We start from the raw sequence: 23,088 nt of genomic DNA, 5'->3' as shown, positions 1-23,088 counted from the left end.
ATACCGAGTAATGTTGCATTCTCAAAGAACGCGGGCACGCGCAGAGACTTATCACGAACTCCGTCGAGCGGAGAAGCGACTTCACAGACGGAAAAAGGAAGCCTGGGAGAACCAACAAGTCTGTGAACTAGAAAAGTACAGGGAGCAACCGCACCAGGCGCGGAAGTTTTACCAACAAGTCAGCAGGATGAAGCCTTATACACCTCGATGCTCATCCTGCCGAGACAAAGAGGGAAATCTGATTTCCGACAGAATGGGCATATTAGAGCGATGGGTTGAGTACTTTGATGAGCTACTGAACAACCAGAACATCGGCGAGTTGGAGGTCCCGCCAACTGAAGACGACGGACAAATACTGCCACCACCAAGTTTAGGAGAAACAGTCCGTGCAATTCATCGGCTAAAAAATCATAAGTCGCCAGGAGCCGATGGAATTACAGCCGAATTGGTTAAATATGGAGGCGACCAGTTACACCAAGTGGTTCATCAACTTGTGCTCAAGGTATGGGACAGCGAATCAATGCCTGACGATTGGCAGCGAGGCATAATCTGTCTCATACATAAAAAGGGAGATATCACACAGTGCAGCAATTATAGAGGTATCACGTTGCTGAGTACCATCTATAAGATATTCTCCACTATCTTGCTAGGCCGGATAGCCCCATACGCCCAGAACATCATTGGCCCATACCAAAGAGGCTTCACTCCAGGCAAATCAGCAACAGATCAGATTTTCTCTCTGCGGCAGGCGATGGAAAAACTGTTGGAATATGGACAACAGTTGCACCATCTGTTCATCGACTTTAAAGCCGCCTATGATAGCATAGCCAGGGTAAAACTGTACACGGCCATGAGAGAATTCGGTATCCCGACGAAATTAATAAGACTGACTAGGCTGACCCTGACCAATGTGCGAGGCCAGATAAAAGCAGCAGGATCACTCTCAAGACCATTCGACATCAACAACGGTCTACGACAAGGGGATGCGCTATCATGCGTCCTCTTTAACCTGGCCCTCGAGAAGGTGATCCGTGATGCTGAGGTGAATGCAAGAGGTACGATCCTCTTCAAGTCCACCCAACTACTGGCCTATGCTGACGATATCGACATCATGGGAAGAACCACCCGAGACGTTCAAACTGCCTTCATCCAGATCGAGCAGGCGGCGCGAGATCTTGGGCTGCACATCAATGAAGGCAAGACAAAATACATGGTGGCAACGTCAGCACCGAAGACGAATCAACCAACAACATCAAACCGCACTGGTCAAACACAAGCACGAACAAGAATAAGGATAGGGGAATACAACTTTGAGACCGTTGACAATTTCTCCTATCTAGGGTCGAAAATCACAACCGATAACAACTACGATGAGGAAATCCGCGCACGGTTGTTGTCAGCCAACAGAGCCTACTTCAGCTTACAAAGACTGTTCCGCTCGAAACGTCTCACCATAGGGTCAAAGCTCTTACTGTACAAGACTATGATCTTGCCAGTCCTCATGTATTCCTCGGAAACTTGGGTTCTTAGCAAGAAAAATTGCGAACTCTTGGCCGCGTTCGAGAGAAGAATCCTCCGAAGAATTTTTGGCCCCCTACATGAGGATGGACGATTCCGTAGCCTACACAATGACGAAATCTATGAGCGATACCATGACCGTACGGTTGTGGATAAAATCCGGCTCAATAGGTTACGGTGGGCGGGTCACTTAATCCGTATGGATGAAGATGATCCCACCCGGAAAGTCTATAAGGGCAATATCTATGGTAGGAAAAGAAGACGAGGCAGGCCCTGCCTAAGATGGAGCGATGGCGTGGGCCAGGACGCCAGACAGCTTTTAGGGATATCGAATTGGTGGACCTCGGCGCAAAACCGGGATGTCTGGAGTTCCTTATTAAGGCAGGCCTAGACCGGATACCGGTTGTTGCGCCGTTGATGATGATGAAACTTTTATACTCATAACTTTGGAGTATATGGTTACATTATTACATACTCCAAAAAATGCACAAAGGATGCAATAATTAAATTTTAGTTAATTGAGAATGAGGCAATAAATTGGTATTAGCCTAATTAGGTTTCGGCTAGTCGGAGAAGGATAGGTTGAAATCATGCATTAGCACAATATCAACCAATCACTCTTCAGCGTAGCACTAAACAAAAACCCGTTCTATAATTTTAATATAAGCATTTAATAAACACAAATTATACCTGTATAATTAATTATAGAACAATTCTTTAACTGGTACAAATCGCGGCGTATTCATAACCGAAGTCATCTGTTCTAACTCCAGAACCAGACTGACTTTGTGGGCATTCAATTCAATTCAATTTATTCAAATAGTGACTTACAACTAGACAATGGTTACTTAATGCTAGCTTAATAACGGCTAATTGATCTTAACTCTATCAAACGAGTGACTATTACATTGTTTGGCCAACCCGACCTTCTCTGTAATTTACTTTACTTAGTATATTATTCTTTATATACATGGATCTTGACAATTGTAGTATAATCTCGACTTTTTCAAAACTGCGCCCGCACTAAAGGTGCGAAAGGGTTGAAATTTACTTACTTAACCTAACTTATTTTAACTTAACCTAGCTTAATCTAACATAATTAATCCTTAACTAATATTTATAATAAGCATATTACAATTTCCTGTGCTTAGCCTCTATCCACTCCAGGGCAGGGAGTTTAAAAAGGGTGCGGATTTTGGGTCTGCGGGATGAACTCACGATTTGGCAGGGCCTTAGGGAGGTTTTACCCTATTGGTAAAGATGCCGAATTAATGGATTGGGGTGGTCCTCCGTTCTTTCGAAGAACATTTCCATTAGTGTGAGAACGTATTCTCGAAGTGGTTTGACTTTGGCTCGCCTATACACTTCGGCGTTTTTGCCGATCTTTTTAGTTTTCCAGTTGTATGACAAGCCTGTGCCGTGTCTGAGGATTCGGCGTTCAAATGACTCGCGTTTTGCCATGCCTTGGTTGGAGCATGAGATCCAAGTTGGTGCTCCGTAACAGATAACGGGTCTTATCAGGGCCTTATACAGTGTCAGTTTGGTTTTGGTGCTGAGACCTACTGTCTTGCGAAGAAGATAGTAGATGCCACTGACTGTACCGCGTGCCTTGCTGATAGCGAGCTGCAGGTGGGGTTTAAATTTGAGGAGTTCATGCAGGGTTACTCCCAAGTATTTGATCGAACTAGATCTGCCCACTGTGGTGTTCCCGATTCTCATTTTCAATCATTTAGCTTTCCCGCGGATGCCTCTAGAACCTAAGTATATAGATTTTCTCCTAAAAGTGCAGATTTGCGTTTTTCCCTCATTTATCTTGATTCCCCAACTACGGTAGTACCTGCAGAGGTCTACAATGTAGTTCTCAACCGCTTTGGCTGCCCTGTTGGGGTGGAGGTTCGAAGCGAAGATAAGCGTATCATCGGCGAATTGGATCAGGTCAACGCCATCATGGGGGATCGGAAATGGATCCTTGCGGTACACCGGACGTTACCGCCAAGAGATCAAAGAATTCATTCCCCACGCTGACATAAAAGTGCCTATCTTCGAAAAAACTTAACGCAAGTCTAATTATCGAGACTAGGAATTCATTATCTATTAATTTGTAAATAAGTTCATTTACCCACACGGAGTCGAAGCCCTTTTCTAAATCTAACGCACATGCTACTGTGGGTTTGTTGTTGAGGTTAAGTCTTGAGACGACAGTGTCGTGCATGTAGCTCAGTGCGTGCTGGGTTCCGTGTTTAGAGCGGAATCCGAACTGGTGGTCAGGGATAATTTTGATGAGGTTGCAGTGCTGGACTAGCCCAATTGTCCATGCTTTCTCAAACAGTTTGCCAAGGTTGGATAATAAGGAAATGGGCCTGAAATTGCTTTTCGTCTTTGACAAGATCCTCTTGCCGGCATTAGTCATCTGTTAACAAATATCGTAACTATATATTCGCCTTGCTGTTATTATATAAAATTTTGTCGTCTTGGCTAATTGTCATAACTACAATTTACATTGACGTCACACATAATTTTCCAAAGTGATTTTCGTCACACTGCCCACCGCCTAAACTTGTGCGTACTGAACAAGAATCGTCGCTATCTCCCTGGTATTCTGAATCGTTCCATCCATTTTGTCCAGCATTTATCCACTTCGCTTAATTTAATTAACAGAGTCACTAAATTCCTTAATTTCCGCACGAAGTCCTTCCAATTTCGATTACGACTTTCGTTTATCTTCCTTCTTGGGTTGTAAACTCTGGTGCAATAACAATTGAACTTTCAGGGAGCCAACAAAACCAACAACATAATCTTGCTTAACACCTATTACTTGAAAAATACCATTTTTCCTTAACGCCCTCTGATGAAGGATTTACCTCGACCATAAAACTCCTTCCGAATGTAGTTCCAACCTCACATATGAGCAAGTACTTCCATGTTCGTCTCTTCAGCCTCTTTGCAAAGTCATGTATTTCACATGATCTCACGTAATCTGATCCTAAGCATCTAGTCCAATAAAAACGCCGTTTGCCCTTCGTTATAGTTTCAGTGACATCCAAATTTTAACCATTAATTCAGTCCAGTTTCGTTTTTGGTTCTGCCCATCCAAATTAATTGTTCCTTTTACTTTTACCACTTTTCCAGAACCTTACCATACTTGCTCGAAATTCGTCTCTTCCTCTGCCGTACCACTCAAACGATAAACACTATTGGATCGCTCCACGATACTCACCAGTGTGTCCTCCTTACTTTTCAATTTTCCTCTATTTATCACTTCGCTTTCTTCACAGTAATTATCCCAAAACTCTTGCCTTTTCCATTTACCTATTCATTCTGATCCCTTCCGCTTTGACCCGCTGCGACCCTTCTTATAATTCCGTGTTACGTTCCTTCCCCTACTCCAGTCATGGCACTCGCTTCTAAAAATGCGCAGAAGTGTTTTGCTCATTAATTTTACAACTCGGCGAACCATTGTCAGCTTTCAGAGATATCAAATTGGTGGACCTCGGCGCAAAAGCAGGATGTCTGGAGTTCCTTATTAAGGCAGGCCTAGACCGAATACCGGTTGTTGCGCCGTTGATGATGATGATGAAAGAAGCCTTAAAAAACACCAAAATTTACAAAAAAAAGTTTAACATGGCACCAAAAAAGTTAGCTTTCAATATTTTTTAGTAATCCTAGTTTACGGACTGTGGCTGAGTCGGCACGTTAAAATCCAGTTCGCATTTTCCCTTTAAGATGATCACAGCACCCTCTAGCGTGGCAGAAGAAAAACAAATTTTTAAGGTTTTGTGTAAAACATAACCTTATTAAAATCGATTAAATGTCTGTCTGTCTGTCACAACCACTTTCCTCCAAAACTGCTTAACCGATCGGAACGAAATTCGGTGGACCGATGGGAACTATAAAATCCAATGCATACAATGAGTGGCATAAATTTAGGTGGAGTTTAAAGGGGGGCTACCCATACATGCAAAGGGAGGATTAAAAAAATTTTTTGAGCGGATATAAATGAAAAAATCAAATGATTTGTACTTTCCGAAGCTGACATTAGTTTTGGCTTGAATTGCAAAGTACGTGAGTAAGGAGTCAAAATGTACGCACTTAAAGTGAGACACGAATCATTTTCGGAATCTGCCCAACCTAAAAATCCGAAAAAAATCAGGTTGGTGGGCCTGGATGAAATCTAGGCCTGGAATTTGCTAATAATATTAAACTCATAGTGTGAAACCCATGAGGTTGACTATTATCAATACAGGGGTTTCCATCAAATGATTTATTTAAATCGCTTTCTAAAAAGTAGAGGGCAATGGAATTTTTAGCTATGTGACACGGAGCTGTCGTGCACTCGTCGCTCTTCACATCTTTTTCTTTTTCTTCAGCGTTTGTCCCGTTCACAAGGGGGGTCGGCTCATCGTGATCGGTTTCGTCATTTTATTTTATCAAATGCCTGATTAGGATGTAATCGCGAGGCCTTTAAATCCCCATCCAGCGCATTAAGCCACTGTTGTTTCGGCCGATTTTTTGGTTGCTTACCATTGACTTCGATGTTCAGACCAATATTGGTAAGTGCATCCTCGTTAGCGTGAACTACGTGACCTCACCATCGAAAACGCCTCTCTCGCAGTGTTTCCACGATCGGTGCAAACCCATATCGATCGCGGATATTCTCATTTGACGTGATCAAAACGTGTCACGAAACCAGTGCAATGCAACATCTTCGTCCCTATTACCAAGACGCCATTCATTATCTTTTATAGTCGGCCAACACTCAGAACTATTGAGTTGTGGAATGCCACTTCATCCAGGTTGCGTTAACGGGTGAAGCAATTTTATTACGCAGTTCTCCATTGGCTGATAGCGTTGACTCGAGACATTTAAATCGCTGAGTTCTGGCAATGGCAGTAACCTGCTCAGAACTGAGCGATTTAAATATCTCGGGTCAATGCTATCAGCCAATGGAGAACTATGTTATGCTCCTCACATAGGGAAACACAAAACCTTTTATACCTGAAGCGTCAAGCTTCCGGTTTCCCGACTTGTTTTGAAGATGGGTGCATAAGTTGCTCCGTATTTCAATAATGAACAATACTATCGGGCTGGAATTACTAATCGCTACGCATGCTCAAGGTATTAGTAAATATATGGTGAAAAATTCGTATTTGTACCTTTATCTAGTTCTTCACAAGAAATTTCTAAAGAAAGCAAAAACAAGTTGGGAAACCGGAAGCTGGGCGCTTCAGGTATGAAAGGTTTTTTTGCTTCTTGTGTGAGTATATTTGAGTGTAGAACTATCCCAGCCCGTTAAGAATATGCATTTAGCATGTCAGATTTAGTACTTCGGGTTGTAAATTTACACGGTAAAGACCACTCATGATTTTTTTCAGATTTATCGGTTGGGTAGTTTCTGAAAATGGCTCCGTTAAAGAAGTCATCAGTTTCCACCCCTTTCACTCCCCACCTTTTTAACAAATCTCAAAACCGGCCGGCTTCGAAAGTACTAATCGAGACCTTTCATTTGATACCTCATATGACTATATTTGGTGAAAAAAATGTTTACACCCCGCTTTTACATGTATGGGGACCCCCCTAAATCTCAACATAGGAGGATATCACTCACTGCATGTCTGGGGGTCCACAGGTCCCACCTTCTCACCAAATTTCGTGTGAATCGGTAAAGTGCCTGTGACAGACAGACAGACAGACAGACGGAGAGACAGACATTGAACCGATTTTAATAAGGTTTTGTTTTACAGGCAAAACCTTAAAAACGGCCTTCACACGGGATGACCCCCTTAACACAACTTTTGAGTGGATAAGGAGGTTACCGAGCATATCCATTTGAGCGTGACGGTTCGTCTCTTTGATTAAAGTGCCAGAATATTGCGGAGGAGGCAGAACACATTTTATTTCGCTGCCCGAAATAGGTAAGTTTCCAGATTATTTTTATGTACAAAAGGATTGCTTAGTAAAGTTTCAAGGCAAACATTTTAATTACACACACGAAAATGCATGTCGATATTGTGGAAATAGTTGCTCCAGTCTTCAGTTTTTACTGAATATTTGGAGAATTGTCAAAATCTAAAATATTGGTCTCTGGTTTTTTCCTGCTTTAAAAACAGCTCGAATGCAAACAGATCGACTGGAAAATCTACTAAGATACATACATGTCTAACATATGTGCCCACAAACAATATTTTTACGATTGGCCGAAGTATCCTCCTATAAACTATACAATTCAACCAAAAGACTTCGCAATCCTTTGGTTTCTTTATCGTTTAACAAATGGTTCCGAAACTTTTCGTATCTGATCTATTTCTCCCCATGGAATTGACTTCAGCTATCGATGGGTTCTTTATTAATATTTTTTCTTTGTAGCCAAGGAAACTGAAGCTTCTCCATTACTCTGGGGGTGCCGCCGAAACATACATCACTAGTCCTGACTGTTAGCACAAAATCAATCCCATAGATAATATGGGAGTCAGTATATCTCCGCGCAAATTACATTTCGCAAATAAATCAATCAGCACATCCTTATATTGGATTTCATTGAAATCTCTCCTTGGACCAAGTTGATTTGAATTTATTGCCATTTCATTTTCGGGATCGAAATTGAAAAGTGGCGTGAAAATTAATCGCGATGATATTTCAAAGGAGCGATGAACTGGAACAATGTGTGGACCCGGACTAGTGGATTTATTATGATGTGGAAACGCTTCAATAGTGAAAGTTTGATTAAATGTAAATAGTCTGGGTGTTTACTTGCATATCGGATTTACATTGCCGAGCACAAATTCAATTCACCTTTTGTACTCTTCAACAAAATAAATCCTTCTATACAATAATAAGTAATCCACACAGTATTTTCCAGGAATGAGAAATTCCCCGAAAAAGGTAATCCTGATGCCTATTAAATATCACCAACATATTCCCGCATGCAAATATCTTAACAATGATACCACGCGTGCCCATATTCTCTGTGCTCCTCTATTTAATCGTGGGGGTACCAATCTGTACCAATTGTTCTTTCCCGTTAGCATAGGCAACTACGGGTGAAACAATGTTTGCCAGTGAAGTGAAGTGAGGATTTGTATGTGATCCTTTTCTTTAAGGAACAGCATGCGTTCCAGCGGGATTTACCAGCTGCTGAATGAAGGTCCTACGAGAAACAGTCAAATATAAACGGGGATTTCCTTAATGACTTTCCTGGGCACAAAATATAATAATTTAAAAACATTTTTTGTTTGTTTTTTTTTTACATAGTTTCCTTGCACACTTCCGTGTTTCAGAACCTTCCTGCTTCCGTCATATAGAAAGTTGAATACTGAGTTGTTAACCAATTTTGAACAAAGAATCCAACCTCTTCCTCGAGATTGCACCTTCAACTTCCAAGAGCTTCCTCCAGTGGACCAAAGAAATAGTTCTCACACGATGGGGAATCCATGCCCCATCACATGCGTCTATACGATTGAGAAAACCTTCTCTGGCAATTTTCCAAGTTGGTGTTTTTTATTAAAGAAAGAAGCCAAGGAATTTATCGTGCGGAGATATTTCAGAATCTAAGTCCGTGTCTGATGATGGAATGTACACTCCTGTGATTCAGGCCTACTGAAGAAGCAATTTGGTCGAATGTGAGGCACCGGTCTTCCTCCAAAATCTCTCTAGCGACGGTAGTTCGAGGACTCTAATTTTCGACTATTTTCCTCCGTCAAATAAAACTCTTATGTCACTCATGCAAGTTGTACCCGTAAACATATCAACATTTTTAAAAGTTTGACTTCTTCTCAAGGCAAAAGCTTCCCAATATCGTTGTACGACAAATGAAGGACCCACTTCCTCACCCATTGCTCTAATATAGACTGGATAGGAATAATAGGCAGTGTGCTCATGTTTGACAGCGGATGTCTCACAGTGTGCCGTTGATACAGTTCGTTGTTTCTCTACGTCGCTTTTCGTTTATTCTAACACCTTTTGTACATCATCATCATCAACGGCGCAACAACCGGTATCCTAGGCCTGCCGTAATAAGGAACTCCAGACATCCTGGTTTTGCGCCGAGGTCCACCAATTAGATATCCCTAAAAGCTGTCTGGCGTCCTGATCTACGCCATCACTCCATCTGAGGTAGGGTCTGCCTCGTCTTCTTTTTCTACCATCGATATTACCCTTATAGACTTTCCGGGTGGGATCATCCTCATCCATAAGTATTAAGTAACCCGCCCACCGTAACCTATTGAGCCGGATTTTATCCACAACCTGACAGTCATGGGATCGCTCATAGATTTCGTCATTGTGTAGGCTACGGAATCGTCCATCCTCATGTAGGGGTCCAAAAATTCTTCGAAGGATTCTTCTCTCGAACGCGGCCAAGAGTTCGCAATTTTTCTTACTAAGAACCCAAGTCTCCGAGGAATACATGAGGACTGGCAAGATCATAGTCTTGTACAGTAAGAACTTTGACCCTATGGTGAGACGCTTCGAACGGAACAGTTTTTGTAAGCTGAAATAGGCTACAGTGCTCAGATTTCATCATCGTAACTGTTATCGGTTGTGATTTTCGACCCTAGATAGGAGAAATTATCAATGGTCTCAAAGTTGTATTCTCCTATCTTTATTCTTCCCGTTTGACCAGTGTGGTTTGTTGTTGTTGGTTGGCTTCCGGTGCTCACGTTGTCGCCATATACTTTGTCTTGCTTTCATTGATGTGCAGCCCAAGATCTCGCGCCAATTACCGCCTGCTCGATCTGGATGAAGGCAGTTTTTACGTCTCGGTTGGTTCTTCGCATGATGTCGATATCGTCAGCATAGGCCAGTAGTTGGGTGCACTTGAAGAGGATCGTACCTCTTGCATTTACCTCAGCATCACGGATCACTTTCTTGAGAGCCACGATAAAGAGGACGCATGATAGGGCATCCCCTTGTCGTAGACCGTTGTTGATGTCGAATGGTCTTGAGACTGATCCTGCTGCTTTTATCTGGCCTCGCACATTGGTCAGGGTCAGCCTAGTCAGTCTTATTAAGTTCGTTGGAATACCGAATTCTCTCATGGCCGTGTACAGTTTTACCCTGGTTATGCTATCATAGGCGGCTTTAAAGTCGATGAATAGATGGTGCAACTGTTGCCCATATTGAGCGCAAGTTGGTGAACCACTTAGTGTAACTGGTCGCCTCCATATTTAACCAATTCGGCTGTAATTCCATCGGCTCCTGGCGACTTATGATTTTTTAGCCGATGAATCGCACGGACCGTTTGTCCTAAACTTGGTGGTGCCAGTATTTGTCCGTCATCTTCAGTTGGCGGAACCTCCATTCTGATTCTGGTTGTTCAGTAGCTCATCATAGTACTCAATCCATCGCTCCATTCTGTCGGAAATCAGATTTCCCTCTTTGTCTCGGCAGAATGAGCATCGAGGTGTATAAGGCTTCGTCCTGCTGACTTGTTGGTAAAACTTCCGCGCCCGATGCGGTTGCTCCCTGTATTTTTCTAGTTTACAGACTTGTTGGTCCTCCCAGGCTTCCTTTTTCCGTCTGTGAAATCGCTTTTCCGCTCGACGGAGTTCGTGATAAGTCTCATCGCGAGCCCGCGTTCTTTGAGAATGCAACATTACTCGGTATGCGGCATTCTTCCGTTCCGTAGCTAGCTTACATTCATCATCAAACAAGCCGTTCCGACTCCTTTTGCGGCTGGGGCCAAGTATGTTTGTGGCCGTATCCATGATAACATTCTTCAGGTGGTTGTGAAGATAATTTGTTGATGCTTCATCTCCAGGTCCTCTGTTGACTACAGTTATTGCGGCATCGATTTTCTTCTTATAAGTGTCGCGGAGGGCTGTGTTGTGGATGGCTTCAGTGTTAACTCTCACCTGATTGTCAGAGGGGATTCGAGGTGTAGTTGTTATTCGAGCTCGGAGCACCATGCTAACGAGATAGTGATTCGAGTCTATATTGCCCCCCCCCTCCCCCTATATGTTCTGACATTCATCAAGTCTGAGAGGTGGCGACATTCGATCAACACTTGGTCAATTTGGTTGAAAGTGGTCCGGTCTGGAGAGGCCTATGTATGTTTGTGGATCGCTTTCCGCGGAAACCGCAAACCAATTCGTATGACCCTGCTAATTGAATAATCCGCAGTCCGTTATCATTTGTATTTTCGTGCAAGTTATGGGAACCAACGTATCGCCTGAATACGGGCTCCTTCCCTACTTGCCTTCCCTAATATGATTTTGATATCATATCTGGGACAAGCTTCGAGGGTTCGTTCTACTACCTCGTACCCTTCTCCGACTCTGCAGTCTTCTCTGGGAGGGCGGGAACGTTTATGCGGCTTATATTTCTAAACTTGCCTCGCAAGCGCAGAGTGCATAGCCGTTCGCTTATGTTTTCGAAGCCGATAACAGCAGGTTTCATTTTTTGGCTGACTAAGAAACCTACTCCGAGCACATGGTTCACTGGATGGCTACTATAATATATGGTGTAGCGGCTCTCTCTCTCCAGGAAACCGGTCCCTGTCCAACGCATCTCCTGTAACGCTGTTACATAAGCTCATATTGGGACAGGGTATCAGCTAGCTGCTCATCAGCTTCATCTCTGTACAAGGAGCGCACGAGAGCAACATGAGAAAATGCGCAAATGGTTATTCCATTGTCGTTGCCGGGTTTTTCGTTGTATAATCCGTCCAGTCCCTTCGGCCGTTCGGCACTTCACCCACAGATTATTTAGAATTGAAGGAGCCCTGAGTCACTTGATGTCGCATCGGATCAATTGGAAAGAAACTTTCTCCCACTTTTGTGGTCGATGAACTCACACCAAAATTTACAAAAAAAAAAAGAAAACAGGAGGTCGAGGCTTCTGGTATGAAAGGTTTTGTGTATATCTTTCGCTCCACCTAACCCACAATGTAATATCGCAACTTTAATAGTAATATTACGATTTCCGCTAAACTGGCTGTTATCATTCTCCATAGTGCAGCCTATATTACAGCAGAACTCCAAAAAAATATAACAGTACTATTATTAACTTTATTTAAACATATGTCGATATGGGGCCTAGACCCTGTATATGAGAGTTTCGTGATTTCCTTTTTTCAGCTTTTTCCGTTGAGTAGTTTCCGAGAATGGGTTCATGAAAGAAATTATCGCCTTACAGAACCCGCCTTTCCTCTCCTTGCATCAAATATTAAAAATGAGGCCGGCTTGAAAAGAGTTAATCGAGATATTTCATTTGATACTCTAAAAATTACACCCCATTTGTCTGGTTGAAACCCCCCTCCCTAAAATCGATGTAGAACGCTATTATTTATTGTATGGGTGAAAATTCGCAGTTCCTACATTTTTGCCAAATTTCATATCAATAGGAGTAATCGCTGCTTAGAAAGTGGGTGTGGCAGGCACCCAAACAAGCAAGGCAGGCAACCCTCGGATGGTGGATTAATGGGCTGGGCAGGCTTCGATCGACCGAGCCTGACAAACTTTTCAGTCGGCAGTAGGGAGAATCGATCAAGGGCAAAAGGAGCCCCTCAGGAACCACAAATTACCCATCCAGCGGAGCAAGAGGGAATATTTTAAGGAGTCTTGTGTTTGGAAATTATCGAAAGGTTATTTCCCCACCAAAAAGGGAGCACTGACACCTTTCTTGCGACAGTAATCAAAGACAAGCGACTGGAGATCTGCGGTAAAGTAGGCAACAGTAAAATCCCAGGTCTGAACGGTATATGAACAAGGGTTTCAATCTTGCAGTGAAATATAGACTAGGCAGGTACGCGGAGTTATTCTAAGCATACGAGGGGATCCTTCCTCTAGTTTGGAAGCAGCAGAAGCTGGTACTGCTGTCTAAGGCTGTCAACACACAAACCATCCTTGTGTTAACCCATATGCCTTCTGGTCATTAGGGGCGGGGGGAGGTAATTTACAATAGATCAAAGGGGGTCTTTTAGATCGGCAATATAGCTTCCGTAATGCCAGATCAACCATGAATGCCACGAAATTGATTGCTTGTCTGAGAATGAAATTCAGATATTGCGGCTAACTGGAAACTTATGCGAAAGTTGCTGGTGGTGTGGTGTTCTCACTTATCTCGCTGTTATTGCCGATAAGAAGTTGCAAGAACAAACGCTCTGATAAGACATCGATGATGGACCCGAGGAGACAACGTTTGTCTCACTGGGATCCGCACTTAGCCAGCGTCTGTATTATGTTCAATGATGTGCTTAATCTTGCGGTTCCGGTGAATGACACGGTGTTGGATTACGCCGATGACAAAATGATGATTGTGATCACAAAGCAGATGCTGTCGTGTCCTCGGGCGAAGTAATCGCCGCTGCTAAGGCTTGGTTAGAGAGTGCAGGACTAGCAGGAAAAGATGGAACCGGCTTCCATCAGCAAGTTCCTTAAGACAAATTACGCTCGCATTAGAATTGGAAGTCATATCATCGCTTGCAATCCGCATAACGAATACTTAAAAGTGATTATAGATATAGATGGATATAGATACCACGAGTATGGTAGTAGGTTCTATCTTACTGAATGCATTTCCAGTGTCCGGAACAGTTCTGCATATGTTAGGTATCACAAATAAACTAAATCCAGTTGGCAGGAAAACAGCTCTAAGAATGTGCTCTGTCTTCAGATCATAAGACGATGCAGCATTCGTTATTTGGCACTTTGGCATGCTAGAGGACGAGCGTATATAAGTTCAGATGCATTTCTCTTTTATTAAAACCGAAAAAAGCCAAAAGTGAAAAGTCCTTAAGTAAATCTCAACAGGGATGGGACCATTCGAAAAAGGTTTTTTTGACATACAGTCCTGTAGGACCCAGAACACCAATGTCCAAGGTTCGTGAAAGAAAATGGAAAGTCTTGGTGAAATGCCATTGCTTGAAAATTTTGTCCATAGAACGTTAGCATACCTGGAGGATTCGAATGCGATCAATTCGATGATCGCAGCAATTCAACGTAAACTGCCAAAAGCGAAAAAAGTTAGAAAGAAACGGTTTTGAGTAATGCGGATAGAGGAAAGGGGACCAAGCTAAAGCGAGCTAACTCCACCCCGTGTTGCAAAAACCTAATGGTTGCTGCACAGGAGGCGGTGAGGAAGACGGGGCGGCAACCCTGTCGGCCGAACCGAAACCAAGTGACCGAGGGGAACCTTCATCCGCTGTATCACATTGGTTTGCCGGCCGTGATGCAGTAGGCGAATGCTTCAAAGGCCTAATTTGGACAATCAGATCCGAGTCTGCACGGGGACTCATCTGAAGTGGGTATAAGTAGGTCGCGAAACCTTACCAGGGGTATACTGGTACCATGGGAACCGGGATAGCCCCTGAATTCACATGCTTCAGGGGAATGTTGCATGTGCGTTCAGCTCGGTTGTCGCGGTTGGCCTCCTAGTGGGAGCTTCATGGGGGTTGTTGATTACCTTCAACCGAACAAATACCTTCAGGCCTCCACATGGTGTTGCGTTTCAACACGGGAGCCGTACTCCTTAGTTCGGTTGATAGTTAGGTACAAACTGCACTTGGTATATACTAGTACCGTTATAGCTTGTCCCAGCGAGGCTTCGATTGTGGTCACAAAATCAATCCATGTCTTAAGAAGACCGTGGGATTAAATCCCCGAAATAGGTACCCACGTAAAACCATACAGCCGTAACTACACATGATGTGGGAGGAATCGGGGCGACTATAAGGGGTAAAATGCCCGGAGGACCGGTTCATAATTGAACTGATCTTTCGGTTACGGCCTTTTGCTTTCAACAACGGTTTATGATTGAATTCCGGAATGTGCGAACGCTACTTGACGACGACTTCAATTTCAATGCTGACAGTGGCCTCGAGCAAAGTCATCACTTGCTACCGTTTTGCGGTTGCAAACTATCTTGAGGAATGGATAGCGGATTTATTCAACAATTTAGTTGGGAGCTTTAATGAGCGATACTTTGCTTTCAAAAGTCGTCTTTTCTCGAGACTAAATAAAAACGGGTGTCCGGATGGCTCAAGTGGTTAGAGCGCTGGGCTGTGGTAGCGGAAGGTCGCGGTTCAAATCTCGCTGGGGGCAGAGAAATTTGTTATCGTGATTGGATATCGGACACCAGTCGACTCAGCTGGGAATGAGTACCTGAGTCAAATCAGGGTAATAATCTCAGGCGAGCGCAATGCTGACCACATTGCCTCCCACAGTGTACTGTGGAAGCGGATTGGCAAGTCGCTCTGAGTGGAGAGGAACGTGATGCACATGAGTTCCGGTACCGCGACAAATTCGGAGAAATACAGCGTAACGTGTGTCATGATCAAAGGGAATTTATTATTCCGCTCGTCAGACAGAGAGGGTATCTTAAATAATAATGATTCGATACGGTATATCACGTCGCAAAATAACTTTCAAGTGGTCGCAATTTGTTCGATGATTCTGTGAGCAGCAACTAATGGTTAATTTCAGAGCGATCAATAATCACGCAAAGTGCCAAGTGCTTCTTTGTCTTCTATGGCGCTACAGCCTGTAATGACTAAATGGGATTTATCGATTGTCAAAAGACCATCCTGCGGGGCCGAAGACAGCCAACAGGGCAGAGCTTGCCCAAGAACCTAAAGAAAAAAGACAGTTGGCGGAATTGACCGTGGGGGCCGCCCGCAAATATTGAAGCTCCATCAAGGTGTTCTTTCGACTTGTTTCTATGCTAACCAGGGTCGGAAACGAGAAGAGGACCCTTTGAACTTCTTTATCCCTTATGTATCATTTTACAAAACTGGATGTGTAATTAACCGATGAGTTGGTCCTGAAAATTAATAATACAAGACATCCTGCATACTCGCCAAACTACGATTCCTAGAGCCGCGGCCGAGAGAGAAGATCTACGACAGAGGCATCCCCAATTCATGCTTCTCTCGCCTCAGATGTGCTATGAGGTGCAGCCTTTGAAGTTCCCTCTTTGTGTTCGCATCCTTCAGGCGATGGCCAAATCTCGCTTAGACATTACACGTCTGATGTGGGTCCTTTCTTCTAGTTGTCGCCTTTTTCAGTGCTTAGGTTTGGATAAGAAAGGAAATCCAAAGTCGTTCTATTTATACTTACTCTCCTTGGTATCGCGAAGGAAATTATAACTTCATTTACTCTATGTCTCCAGTGAATCTGGCATGCTCAATGCAGGAGTTGCATTTCGGAGAAACTAATAGCCATTATAAGAGCGACACATGATGCCGCAAAGTGCCACATGAAAAAGTTCAATTGACTATATTATTATTATTATTATTCCGTTAAGGGAAAGTCGCACCGCGTCCTTGAAGAACTATTGTGCCCCTTTTACTGGTTATAGTGTACCTGTTGATCATAGTATCTCAAGCAGGCCAGTAACCGTTAGGAACTTTAGTATGTTCCCCAATTCCAGAAGTTTCAGCTTTGCATCTGGTATTAAGTGTTCTCCCAGATGTATCGACCTACTTTGCACAAGTGCCGGACACTGTCCCAGGACGTGCATAGAGGTTTCGGCCTCCTCCTCACAGAACCTGCAGGCAGTGTCCGTAGATATCCCTAGCTTCCCTAGGTGGTAGTTCAGCCGACAATGACCAGTGAGAATTCCCACTATGATTCGGAGGTTCTTTTTGGTGAGGTTTAAGCAATCCTTTGTTCGCATGGGTTCGTATCCCCCAATAAGCACCCTGGACTGCTCCATCCTTGGTAGGCCTGCCCAATATAGTTCCCTCAACCGTTTCTCCTCATTTCTTAGATTCATAGCCATGAAACCGTTTCCGATTCCACAGAAGGGTTCTGGTCCGTATAAAGGCATCCCCGCTCCCTTCTTGGCTAGTTCATCCGCTGCCTCATTGCCTTCCAGCCCAGCATGACCTGGAACCCAAAGTATCCAGACCTTGTTGGACGAGCCGAGTGTATTCAGTCTCTCAAGGCATTCCCATACCAGTTTAGAGTTCACCTGGTTGGACCTAAGTGCCTTGATCGCTGCTTGGCTATCGGTGAGAATAGCTATGTTCTGCCCCCTGTAGTTCCTTTGCAGATTAAAGGAGACACATTTGTCTATGGCGTAAATTTCCGCCTGGAATATGCTAGTGTACCTGCCCATTGGCTCAAAGTACATTTTCCTTGGACCAATAACACCGGCACCCGCTCCCTCTGCTGTGAGGGATCCGTCAGTGTACCAAGTAATCAGTTGCTGGTTTAAGCCGTATGTCGCAGCCACGCTCTCCCAGTTTGCCTTGTTACTCCAACGTGTTTCAAACTTCTTATCGAAGTGAAACCTCGTTGTCATGTTGTCCCTCGGTATCAGTAATTCGGGGTACCGCCTAGAAAGGATATCAATCTTCCTTCGATTTAGGCAGCTCCCCGCCTCACTCATGCTACCGGCCATCCTGAATATTGATCTCCTTGCCTGCATCTGTATGTGCAGATGGAGAGGGGTTAATCCCAGAAGGACCTCCAGGGATGCCGTTGGGCATGTCCTCATTGCCCCACTGATACACACGCAAGCCAGCCTTTGGAGCTTATGTAATTCCCTGGCTTGTGTGCTGAGTTGGGTTCTTTCTGCCCAGATTACCGCTCCATAGGTAATCATTGGTCTTACTATTGCAGTATATATCCAAAATAGTATCTTCGGGCTACAACCCCATTTTTTTCCTGCTATGGATCTGCAAGTCATCAGAGCGTTCGTGGCTTTCCGACAAGTGTTTCCGATATGTGTCTTCCAGAGTAATTTTTGGTCTAGCGTAATTCCCAAGTATTTGACCTCTGTTTCTCGTTTCACCTCCATATCATGTAATGTTATGGCTTTCAGGTGATCCAGCTTACGCCTCCTAGTGAATGGTACTATGGTGGTTTTGGTTGGGTTGATCCGCAGTCCCACCTTCCTTCACCAGGCACTAGTAACCCTTAATCCAGTTTGGATTCTATCACATAGGGTATCTTCATATTTGCCCCTACAGATTAGAACAATGTCGTCCGCGTAGCCCTGGACTTGTAATCCAGTATTAGTTAACACGTCCAGGAGTTCATCCACTACCATACTCCACATCAGCGGCGATAGTACTCCGCCCTGTGGACAGCCTTGAGTGGTGTTCATGATAATAGAATTTGTACCTGTTTGTACCTCTATTTGTCTGCTTTCTAGCATTTTGCCCATCCAGAGTGCCAGGGTGTTTCCCACTCCTTTGCGGCTCAGGGCATCCTGTATCTCTGTGTGCGATGTGTTGTCGAATGCTCCTTCGATATCCAAAAACGCGCACAGTGCAATTTCTTTTGGTTCTATGGCGTCCCGTAGTACCTCTGTCAGCTGATACAGAGCAGTTTCAGTTGACCTTCTTGCCCGGTAAGCGTGTTGACAGTGATGTAAGGGATTACGCTTTAGAACGTTAGTTCTAATATAGTTGTCTATGACCTTCTCCACCGTTTTGAGTACGAACGATGTTAGGCAGATTGGTCTGAAAGATTTCGGGTGAAAAGGATCCTTTTTACCCGCCTTCGGAATAAAGACCACTTTTGCCCGTCTCCATGCCCTTGGTATGTAACCCAGTGCTATGCTCCCCCTTACCACCCTCAGAAGAGACTCTAAGATAATTCCTAGGCCTCTCTGGATAAGTGCTGGGAAAATGCCATCTGCTCCAGGAGATTTCATTGGTTGAAAGGTTCCCACTGCCCATCTTAGCCTAGCTTCTGAGCATACCTCTTTTGCTAGTTTCCAGCCCTCTTTCCTTCCCCCTTTATTCGTTGTTGGGGTGTCAGGCACATTATTGTCGCCTGCCGTCGAGGGGTAGGACCCCGGGAAATGAGTTCTGAGAAGCAGGTGTACCCTGTCCTCCTCATTCTCGGTGAATGTCCCATCTTCCTTTTTCAAGCAGGCAGAGGATATTCTCCCGTCTTTGGCTACAGCCTTGTACAGCCTGGTTGCTTCTGTGATCTGATCAATCCCTTCACAGAATTCCCTAAAGCTGTTCTGTTTCGCTTCCCTGATCGCGTTGCTATACGCAGTCAGTGCATTTTTATACCTCCGCCAGTCCCCGGTTCGTTTTGCCCGGTTAAAGAGTTTTCGTACCTCCGTTCTCATTCTGGCTAAGTTTCTGTTCCACCATGGTACATCCCTTGATGACTTGACTGTCTTGGCCGGACAGCTGGCCTCATATGCGTCAATGACGATTGTGTTTAGGTCTTCCACCACCGTTTCTAATTCTAATTCGCTCCTGATGTCACCGCTCCCTTGAAGGTAGGCAATGTTGTTGCTCAGGTGCATTGTGTAGGATTCCCAATCCGTTCTCTTGGGATTCCTCATTATCCTTTTTATTTCGGAGTTACCCTCAATGTCGAATCTGATTATCCTGTGATCAGACATTGAGGGTTCATCCGACACCCTCCAATTCATTAGGGTATTTCCTAGAGTTATATCTAGTACCTCTTGTCTGGTGCTGGTCACAAATGTTGGAGTGTTCCCTACGTTGTATATTTCTAACTTATTACTAAGAATAAATTCGAGAAGGTACTCACCTCTACGATTAGTGTCACTGCTTCCCCACACTTCGTGGTGGGCGTTGGCATCGCAGCCGAAAAGAAGTGGTAACGCCCTCTCCTCGCAATACTCCGTCAGCTTTGCGACTTGTTCCGGTGGAGCCCGGCTCTCGTCTCCTGGGAAGTATCCCGATGCTACAACTACCTCACGGGTGCTCCTCCCGGCTTCCAATGAGACTTGGATAGCCACAAGGTCCCCGGTTAAGAACTCTGAAAGACATATGTATTTTAAATTACGTTTGAGAATTATGCAAGCTCTTGGTTTTTCACAAGAGGAGTCCCAAATTACCTGCATGTCTCCTCCTTGCAGACCGCGAATCTGCCCCCGGTACACCCAGGGCTCCTGAGCCAGCACTATTCCAATGTTCTCCTTGGAATTTGCCCTTGCAATCACTGCAGATGCAGCTCTCGCATGGTGGAGGTTTATCTGGGCTATCCTAGTGCTGGCCATTGGCTCCGTTATTGTTTGGAGCTCTTCTCCACTGTCGGAGTGTCACCCTCCTCCTCCGACATGGCGCTTTCCTGCGCGTCGCTGTCCATCCCGAGCCCTAGCAGTCCTAGGTCTAGGTCGTCCAGCTTCTGCTCTTCACTGGGCAGCAGGTCTATTTCCCTGGTTGCTCCCGTTCTTTCCGCCTCTATGGCTTCCGCGACTTCTTCAGGGACCTCGGTAAGTTTTCCACCCGATGCCTCCTCCAAGGTCTCTTTCCTTGGCTTTTCCTGTGCACATGCACGGGTATGTTGCCAAATCGGTAGTTGATATGACAACTCCGACGTTTAATTGCCTTTAGGGATCGGTCATCTACCCCGATCGTGAGGAGTTTACCCTTTCCCTCCACCTTGCTTCTGAAGACTCTCCATAGTCGAGTATGGAGATCTTCGTTCTGAGCAATTAGGAGTCTCATAAGGTCTTCTGTTACTATTGCCGCGGCCTTTGGGAGAAAAACTGTCACCATGTGGGCTCCTGGTATATCATCTCCAGCACATGTTGACAGTTCCACCCCTTCCCAGCCTGGCAATCTAGGAATTATGGTTCTGACCCATTCTGCGGTACCTTCCGTCGCGCAGTCCACCAGTATAAGGCCTGGTCGAAAGCGTATCCCGGTGAACACCAGTTTCGACGTCCAACCCTTGATTATCTGCTTGACGACAAGTTCTTCAATGATTTCCTGTTCCTCCCGAGTGAGTATTTGCTCGGGAAACCTTTTTGGCAGTATGGCCAGTCGAATGCCCTTGACCGCACTAGCATAGCTAACGCCGGGCTTCCTGGGTCCTGCCTTCACTCCTGACCTGCCCGGGTTTTCTCCTCCCGTGGGTTCAGGTCTGGGTTTTTTGGGAGCATTCCCTTCATGCGGGCTGATCTCTACTGCTCCCCGCTTTCTCGGCTCCGGTAGAGATGGCTTAGGTCTGTCCTGAGCCTTCTTAAGGGCCTCTTCTGGTTTCAGGCCTTCCTTCAGATAGCGCAGGTACCATTTAACCCCGGCGCCACTGAGACCTGTCTCCTTCCTGACGTCTGTTATATTTATCTCAGACGTGCTTTCGCTGGTCCCTGCTCTTTGAGCAGTAGTGTTCGTTGGTTGTAGTCCACGCAGTATACCAATGCTCACCTTGGATCCACTGCTTGACGTCCCAACTTCTCCCTTCTTGGGTGTAGTCACCTGGCTTTCAGTAATTTGGAGACGTGCCTCCGCCTGATTAACCAGTTTTGGTGCGGTACGGGGCCCCGCTTTTTTGGTTTTTGTTTTTTTTTACCATTTTTGTACTCATTTGATTCCCACGAGTATGGGGGTTAAGAGGTCCGCCGTGCCATAGCCCCCCGTAGCACGGTAAGATCTAACTTACTCACTGAGGCGACCAGGTATCAGTGAGGCTCCGTTCGAATACAGTCAGTTACCCCCGACTGCAAACTATCCAATGGGCACGGTTCGCATGACACCCTGGATTGGGGGAGGTGTTTTTCGACTCCCCAGTCTAGATCCGTAGCGTTTTGTTAATAGTAGGGTCACCTCGTACAGGGTGTGGCTATCACCACTCACTAACGGTCTTGGTAGACGAGAGGCTTGGCCCCTGAAAAGGCACACACCGTCCCAGAGGAGAGACAACTCATCCTTAGAGATAGATAGGTTGGCCTCAGGGAGCTATGTTCCGCATCAGTCTATCCTGCAGTACACTGCTTGACCCCTCAATTGACTATAACGTCGTTCCTCAAGCATCTCGACTACGCTGATGACATATGTTTATTCTCCCACTGAATCATGGATCTTAGCCAAATGGCTCTGGATTTGGAAAGAATAACGAGTAGCTTTGGACTGAAGATATATACCAACAAAGTCCTCAGTATGATGGGTGATCGCATTCTCTCTACATTCATTAATGGGCGGATCATCGACGCGTGGTTTCTACTCACTTGTGGCACCGAACTAAATATTGCTCGGTGCATTAATAGCACGAGATCCATTTTCGTTACCTTTTCTAAAATCTGGAAATGGAGGTATCTCAACACCAAGATAAAGTAGAGACTGCTCCGCGATAATGTGTTTTCCGGGTTGCTATACGAAAGTAACACATAGAAAGTGAATCTCGCTGTTACTTAACAGTTCCAAGCCTTCGTTACCATCTGTCATTTTATGTCATCGGAGTACTCTTGCGTGATTATATTACAAACGAAAAACTTGGTCGACGCACTGATGGGCCACTCCTATGCATTGTGGTTCGAAGGCGAAAGTGGCAGTGGATAGGTGACGCAATTCATATGAAATGACTCTTATTACGAAACTTCACCTCTGAGAGCATATGCTGCAGGAAACTTTTAGGATGTATTTTCGGCTCCTTTTGTAGGAGCTTCAAGGTGATTGTGGTTACACATGTATCGTAGACAGAGCTTCTCGTGAATGCGGTTTACAACTAAAAGGGTGTCCCTGTTTATTGCGGCGGAGGTGTTACATTAGCCTTGCGTCTACTGGTATGAGTTCCAAGTTCGAACGCAGTATAAATCAATATGCGCTACTCATCGCAGGGCTCTGATTTCGGTTCCGAAATCAATCCATGTCCAAAAAGGACCGTAAGGATCGGCTTACGTGCTAGACATTCA

The sequence above is a fragment of the Hermetia illucens genome, chromosome 4 (genome assembly GCF_905115235.1).
Source record: "Hermetia illucens chromosome 4, iHerIll2.2.curated.20191125, whole genome shotgun sequence".
NCBI classification, from domain to species: Eukaryota; Metazoa; Arthropoda; class Insecta; order Diptera; family Stratiomyidae; genus Hermetia; species Hermetia illucens.
Note: the sequence above shows the minus strand (reverse complement) of the source record.